At 40.8% G+C, this 7,482-nt stretch overlaps 1 pseudogene; it reads left to right on the top strand.

The window, feature by feature from the left end:
- Positions 1-2,226: 2,226 nt before the first annotated feature.
- LOC138010161 (uncharacterized) lies at positions 2,227-6,971 on the top strand (annotated as a pseudogene).
- Positions 6,972-7,482: the final 511 nt, after the last annotated feature.

Consider the following 7,482-nt stretch of genomic DNA (forward strand, 5'->3'; position numbering starts at 1 on the left):
TGCTCCCAGTCTATTCTCAAGCACGACAATAAATCTAAATTGACATTTAATCAGCTACGCTCAGCATTTCTCAAAAGGATACTCTTTTGCTGAAAAGGGGCCAGAAATTTGAGAACAGAAGTTTAAATTCAAAGAATGAAGTGACATGCCATAGTTTTGAAATTATCCATTTGCTTATAAAATAGTGACGCCTGCGACACATGCTAAAGATATGCACACCTTTCTTCGCTTTTTAAATACTTTCACATTTCCGGTATCCTCTTTCTTCAAAAATTTGCAGCTGTTTAAAAAAAAAATACCAGTCACTGCTCCCAGTTTCCACGCTAGCACTCACTTTGTCACTGAAACTCCTAGTACTGTGTGGCACTAAAGTATATGGTTTTTGATCTGAAATAGGGTGCGGAAACTGTACATTTTTTTTTTCTGTAGAAGATGGCATTCTGGCCAGAATTTGGTGTGTTGTTTAGAAAAAAAAAAAGTTTTTTTCCTCTAATATCGAAGAATTCGGTCTTCCTCTAATTATTGGAAGCTGACGTTATGTGCTAGTGAGAGTACTAATTTTAGTACATTTGAGTAATAGTTTCTTTCTTTCTTTTTGTTCAGCAATTTGTAAAAGATGCAAAGAACACCTAGTTGAACTCATGAAGGACTTTTCTGTGGAGACGAGTCAGGAAGATATTCCTTGCGTAGCGGAAGCTCAACCCGATTCAGTTGTTTCAGAGATAGTTTCTCCCTCGGAGACACAAAGTTCAGAATGTAGTGAACAAGAGATGGAAGAACTGGTAAACGTTCTAAAATGATCGCATTTTAATAAAGAATTTTAAGACGACTGACCCCTTTTGTCGTAAATTCTTTGCACAAATCGATGTTTTAGTATGGGAGCTCTTGAACACTCAGACTTTCTCACGTGAACTCATACTCTTATCGTGATACAGAGGAATTGGCACCCGCATAGAACCTCCCCCCCACCCCCCCCCCAATCTAATTTAGGTTTCGTTGTAATAAGACATACCAAACTTGTCTGCGTTTTTTAGATAATCCTCAGCTAGCTCTACAAGATGAAGTATTCTCTTTGCGTTCCGCACTTTGTACTTCGGTGTGCGTATGACTTAAGCCCTCCATATTGAATTCCACTGTTTTGTAAGAAGGTCAGAAATAATGCAAACTGAAAACTTAAAATTCTGCAAGACTACTCAAGAAAACTGGATAAATTGTTAAAAAAAATAAATTTTGCTTGACCTTTATGTTAAAACGCAGTTGTTATGACAATATCAAATGACATGGGGACACTTGACACATCTAAATTATCGCGAGGGATGAAAAAAGACCTACTGAAAGTTTTAGCATCACAGAATAAATCCCCTTTCAAAGTGCTGAGAAAACCTTTCAGGATGTGGGTCGGGGTGGAACCCTTTCCTCCTTGTACGCACAACGTTTAGGTTCCCTGAAACCTGCAAATAACTTATTTTGCTTCTAATAACTCACAACAAATCACCTTGTTTGCTGTTTTGCTCAAGGAAAGTGAGAAAAGTACAACCTCCGAGGGGCTGGTAGCAGACATGGAAAAACTACAAATAGGAGACGAAAGTTTTCTCCCATCTTCCGAGACTGCAAGTACATCATCATCCAGTGGAGGGGATGGAAAATATCAGCTCCAAAAAGCAAAACTAAATTTTTTTTAAGAAAAATGCGACACCGAGCCACTAGGAAGACGCTGGATGGATTGGCACCAAGTGAACGAAAGGACCAAAGAGCGATATATCAAGCGCTCATCAGAGATAGTCAAGTCAGTTCTGTCAGTAGTATATCCCAATAACTATGCCTATTTGTGGAAAGAGTTGAAAGTCTCTCATACAATGGATAAGATCATGGGCTCAGACTCCGTTCAACTCTCTTCTGACAACAGCTATCTGGAAGCCTTAGCAGAAGCATATAAGAATGCAGCAAGCTGGGACACCCGCCGGCAAGTCCTATCGATTATGACTGGAGTGGCGAGTTACAGAGAAATCTCACGGCACATACCTGGACTCACACAGTACAGATACACTGTGGCAAATCTTCACCGTTTACAGTATGGTAGAGCGGCTCCGGTCCCAGTACATGTACGCCATGTGCCACGTTTACAGATTGATAAAGGGCAACTAGATCACTTCCTCACTTACATCACCAGCCCACACATAGTAGAGGATCTGCCATTTGGAGAAAAAACTCTCAAACTCTCTTCCGGTCGGGTCATTAGCGTCCCCAATGTCATCAGAACGATGGTACCACAAAGAATTGCAAAGCAGTACATGGTGTATTGTTCAGAGAGTGGTTTTGTGCCATTTAGTGAGAGGACAATGTTGCGCATCTTGTCCGAATGCCTTGCATCAGTGCGCAAGTCCCTTCAAGGTTTGGACTATATTACCGCTGAAGGTGCAAAATCATTTGACGACCTGTCTGAGCTCATTAGCCAGACAGCGAGTACTGTGGACTCAGGGACAGCTTTACAAGAGAAACTCAAAGCCGCGAAGCTGTATCTGAAAGGCGACTAAAAGGTAAATACAAATGTTGGTTTACCGCTATATACGATGTGAAATCATAATATACAGGACGTCGCGGCATGTTGTGATGGAAAACTGCTATAATGCAGGCTAACCAGTTAACTCCCCTGTATGCGCATCAGTCATTTTAACCGGTGCCCACTGATTAATTAATGTCAACTGAAATAATAATTTAGAAATTATGGTGCTATAAATAAGAATTTAAAAAAGAAAATACGAGACACCAGGCTGTTAAACTTACAACATAAGGAGGCACTCAAAGCCACTTTCTTCTTTTCCAACTTATCCTTAGTCATTATATATTGTCTAAGGTTAAACTGAAAAAAAATAATAAATAAATAAAAATAACTTACTCGAAGAAAACGAACCACATACAGCTGAAATTAAAAATTAACTGCAATCAAACATTCAAATACAATATTGTTTATTTTTATATTTTTTACTTTTTAGGTTCATGTGAGTGAAAATTCCCATGTGAAGAAACACTGCAGCGTGTACGCGCTAAGTGACAAGACAGAAATTGAATTTAGGCAGCAGTGCGACCATGACCATGACGAGAGGTGCGAGGAGTGCGAGGCGATAGGGTCAACAATGAAAGATATCGAGGAACTCTTGTCAAGGGCATCTTACCCTAATGATGACGATCGCGATGAGGCACTGTACTTATTTCACAAAGCACAGCGTGCCATCCATACCTGGCAATGCCACCAGTTGAGAAGTGTGAAACAAGACAAAGCAAGGCTGGCTGTTATAGACCTCCTGGATGACGAGACTGTGCTTATTGTCAATGACTGGGCCATGAAATTCCTCCCACAGATGTATCGTGAATCACAAACAGATTGGTTCGGAAAGAGGGGAATTTCATGGCACATTTCAGTTGTCTATCGCCGAGTACTTGGTGAGCTGGAATCTCAAGGATTTATCCACATTGTACAGTCGTGCAGCCAAGATAGCTCCGCCGTCAACACCATCATGCAGCATGTGCTTCACACCTTATCGACTGAAAACCCCAGCATCAGTAAGGCCTTCTTCCGACAAGATAACGCTGGCTGTTATCATTCCTCAACGACGCTGCTTGCCTGTCCTTCAATTGAAGCATCAACCGGAATAAAAGTGGTAGGGGTAAATTTCAGTGACCCACAAGGAGGAAAGGGAGCAGCTGACAGGATGGCAGCAGCAGCCAAGTCCCATATTCGCATGTATATTAACGAAGGCCACGATGTAACTAATGCTGAACAAATGAAAGCTGCTGTACTTTCGTATGGAGGAGTTGAAGGTGTTCGTGTAGCTACAGTCGAACGTCTCGAGGAACACGCAGTCAGTAACACCCAACAGAAAATCACCGGCATAAGCAAATTGAACAATTTTCGATTCACCAACGGAAAGATTGTCGCTAGAAGAGCATATGGCATTGGCAGTGGGAAGGAAATTGCTATGCATCCCAGCACAATGGCGGGTATGCTCTTAAAGTAGAAATAAATGAGGCCGTATTTTAGACTTGCCTGAATTTGTAAAAGTGGCAGTGTAAACCGTAAGAATTCCTGTCAAAATAATATCAGGAGTTGGGTTATTGTTTTGTTAGCTTCTGTAAACTACTGTAAAGCTTCACTAAACAATGACTAATAGTTATTAGTATATACTCACTCAGTGATCTTGGTGTTTCAAGCAATCTGATTGGTTCGCTATCTCTGAGTAATTGAGCATTATTCACTCCCTACGGAGTGAATAATGCTTGATCCAAACAAAACAAAATGGCTGGAGTAAACTCGCCAGCATTTATGAATCGGAAATATTAAGAATACAAAATGATGCTGTGCTACAAAAGACAAAGAAAGCCACAAAGTCTGGCCTGAAAGTGTTCAAGGGTAAGAGAAGAGTTCATTCTTTTGCCAAATAGTGTTGACTTTGTTTTTCCAGATAATTATTGCTGAAAATTAAACAATCTTCACGCCAACAATTTGTTTCACTCGGAGTAATTCTCTCTTGTAAGGCTGGTCGCCCACCAAAACGAATTTGTTACTGAAATCAAGGAATTAAAAAAATATCTAACAAAGTTTTAAACGGATGCAAGGAAACAAGACGGGTCACTTTGCAACAAACTAACGCTCACCTCAATTACAGCAGAGCTGCCATTTCATGTGGAACCTTTACCAACTGCACTTTCCATTTCCATTTCAAATGAATCTCAAAATTTTTGATCGAACGGTGAAAATGTTTTAACAAGCAGACTTTCGATTTAGATCCTGATTTAAACGGTGTTAAATGACCATTTTGCTGTTTGCGACGAGGATTTTAACGAAGGTTATTTAGATTTGCCATGTTTGAAGCTTCTGTAAACACTTTCGCGCATGCTTTGTGCCGCTTGCACATTTTCCACGAATGAATTGAAATGTCAGTTAAATCGACTTTGGATGGTTTTCTTCTGCAAATGTTGTTGAGATCACTTAGTGAGTGTATACTAAAACATTATTCTTTTCAATCGCGGTGAATAGTGGCAGAGAATATTTACCTCGATTACAAAGAATAATTGTTAAATAATTGCTTAAACCGAGATCGTCGTCGTCATCATCATCATCATCATCATTATCATCAGCAACAACAACAACAACATCATCATCATCATCATCATCATTACCACTATCACAACAATATGTTTATTCGTATCATCGGTATTGGACTGGAACTACAGTGTAGCTTGCAATGATGGCTCACGCGGTGGAATAACATTAAAATATATTAATGTGAGATTTATGTGATTAAGTTTCCCCGCATTAGTCTCAGTTGTAAGCTAGTTCCAGGCCTATACCGAGAATACGAATATGGCCTATTATCATTTTTAGGGACAATGCAGAGTTGACTAACTAACAGAAATAGACCGTGTACTTAATTGAGCACCCCAGACAAAGAAAGGTAGACTCATTCTCCTCATTCTCCCGTTTTTCCCCCGTTTCTTTCTTTAACCTTTTCCTAGAAAGACAAAAAACGTTCACGCAGAAGATAACAATGAAGAGGCCATTTCCGAGTTCATGTCTGCCACCTCTTCAAAGCGAGTCTAAGTGCGAAGTTTTTGTTATGAAAATTAGTTTTCATTCATATGTAAAGTAGAACTAATTACCATCACAAAAACGTCGCACTTAGACTCGCTTTGAAGAGGAGGCAGACATGAACTCGGAAATGGCCTATTCAATAGACCTAATCGGCTAACTCAATGTTGTACCCAATTCAAATCTCCCGGGATTAAGATTCTTTGTGTATTGTATTTGCATGATAATGTAGCATTCATATTTAAATGATATGGAAATACCTGGAACAAAACGCTTTATTCCTAAAGGGTTTGAATTGGGTACAACATTGAGTTAGCCGACTAGGTCTATGTTTATAACAGCGAATAAGAAATCGGAATCAGACCTTGTGGCCCACTCTTATTTACAGACTTTGAGCCCTTCTCACGTTTCCTCGCTGGAAGCTACCATTTGACCTCAAATATGTCTCCAAGATATTGTTACTTTTCTTCTTTATACAACAGGTGTTGGTTACAAATGGCTCAATGTCAACTTTTCCACTGGCGGATTCAAGCCTTTTACTACCAAGCCTCGACGCGAAAAACCTCTTTTACAAGAGGCTGAAGACACAGCCAGTCAAGCTGAGCCCGCCATGGAGGCCTTTTCCTGCCCCAAGGAAGGTTGTGTTCGCGTCTTTCAGCGATTTTCATCTCTGGAACGGCACCTTTCATTTGAACGGTGTTCTAAATCTCTTGAGCGACAATCGCTGTTAGACCTTGCGAAAACACAATACACGTCACGTTTAGAGGAGGGTGTGGGAAAGATGCCCACCCTAAAATCTCGAGAGCCACTGGGATGCGAAGAAACTGTTTCTATCGTCGAAGAGGGGTGGGCTTTAAAAGAAACGAGGAAGCAGTACCGCTTCAACGAAACGCAAAAGGCATACCTGGAGGCCAAGTTTAACATTGGTCAAACAACGGGCCGAAAACAAGATGGCGAGACTGTAGCTCGGGAAATGAGAAGGTCCACTGGACCAGATGGAAATCGTCTGTTTAGAGTCTCGGAATTCTTAACGGCACAGCAGGTTTCCTCATTCTTTTCACGTCTTTCGGCAAAATCTCGTGACAACATTCCAATGGATGACGACATTCGTGCCTTCGAAGAGGAGAGCAATTTTAGCACCACTCGCCAAGATATCCTGTCACACTTTCAAATGGAACATCCCATTGTTTACGATCAGTACAACATCTGCGCCCTGGTGAGTAAAGGCACACTGAAGAATATGAAACTTGGTTTACTTCAGTCACTTTGCGAAAGTTTTGAATTAGAAACACCTGCCAAGAGAGTTAGAAGCAAGGCACCCTACCTCAGTCTACTCGAGCAAATGGTTTCAAGTTGCCCTTGCAGTGGCTCATCTGACAAGTAACTTTTGTCTATACTAAGATAGCTTAATCTAGTACTCTGGCTGGACTGGCGCATGAGGAAGAAATTTCCTCTTCAGTCTTCTCCTTATTTTCGTAAGGTTCATACAAAGTTACTTGGGTGCGCTTTACTTATTTTAGCAATCAGAGCATACCACTTGTCCGCGCACGTCACCGTTTTACTTCCGTCACGCTATACTGATATTGTTTCATGTGTCCGTGTTGATTGCATACATTTTCACACTCGTTTGAAAAACGCATCTTGAACTATCGTTTATATATTATAACCAAGTTTGACTGTTGTACGAGTGAGTCTGCTTGGAGAAACCACTAGCACCGGTGATGTTCATATTTTGAGGTGAGACCAGGTGAGAATAACATTTTTTGTTAATCTCGTACCCAGATCTCTTGTGGCGAGCGAAGGCGAGATCTGGTCAAATCCGATTATTCTATGTTTTTCATTGGATGTTCGAACAGCCTCGTGTCCAATCCCTTCTTTGAACATTTGCGCGGCAA

This window comes from Montipora foliosa, chromosome 7, assembly GCF_036669935.1.
Source record: "Montipora foliosa isolate CH-2021 chromosome 7, ASM3666993v2, whole genome shotgun sequence".
Taxonomy (NCBI): Eukaryota; Metazoa; Cnidaria; class Anthozoa; order Scleractinia; family Acroporidae; genus Montipora; species Montipora foliosa.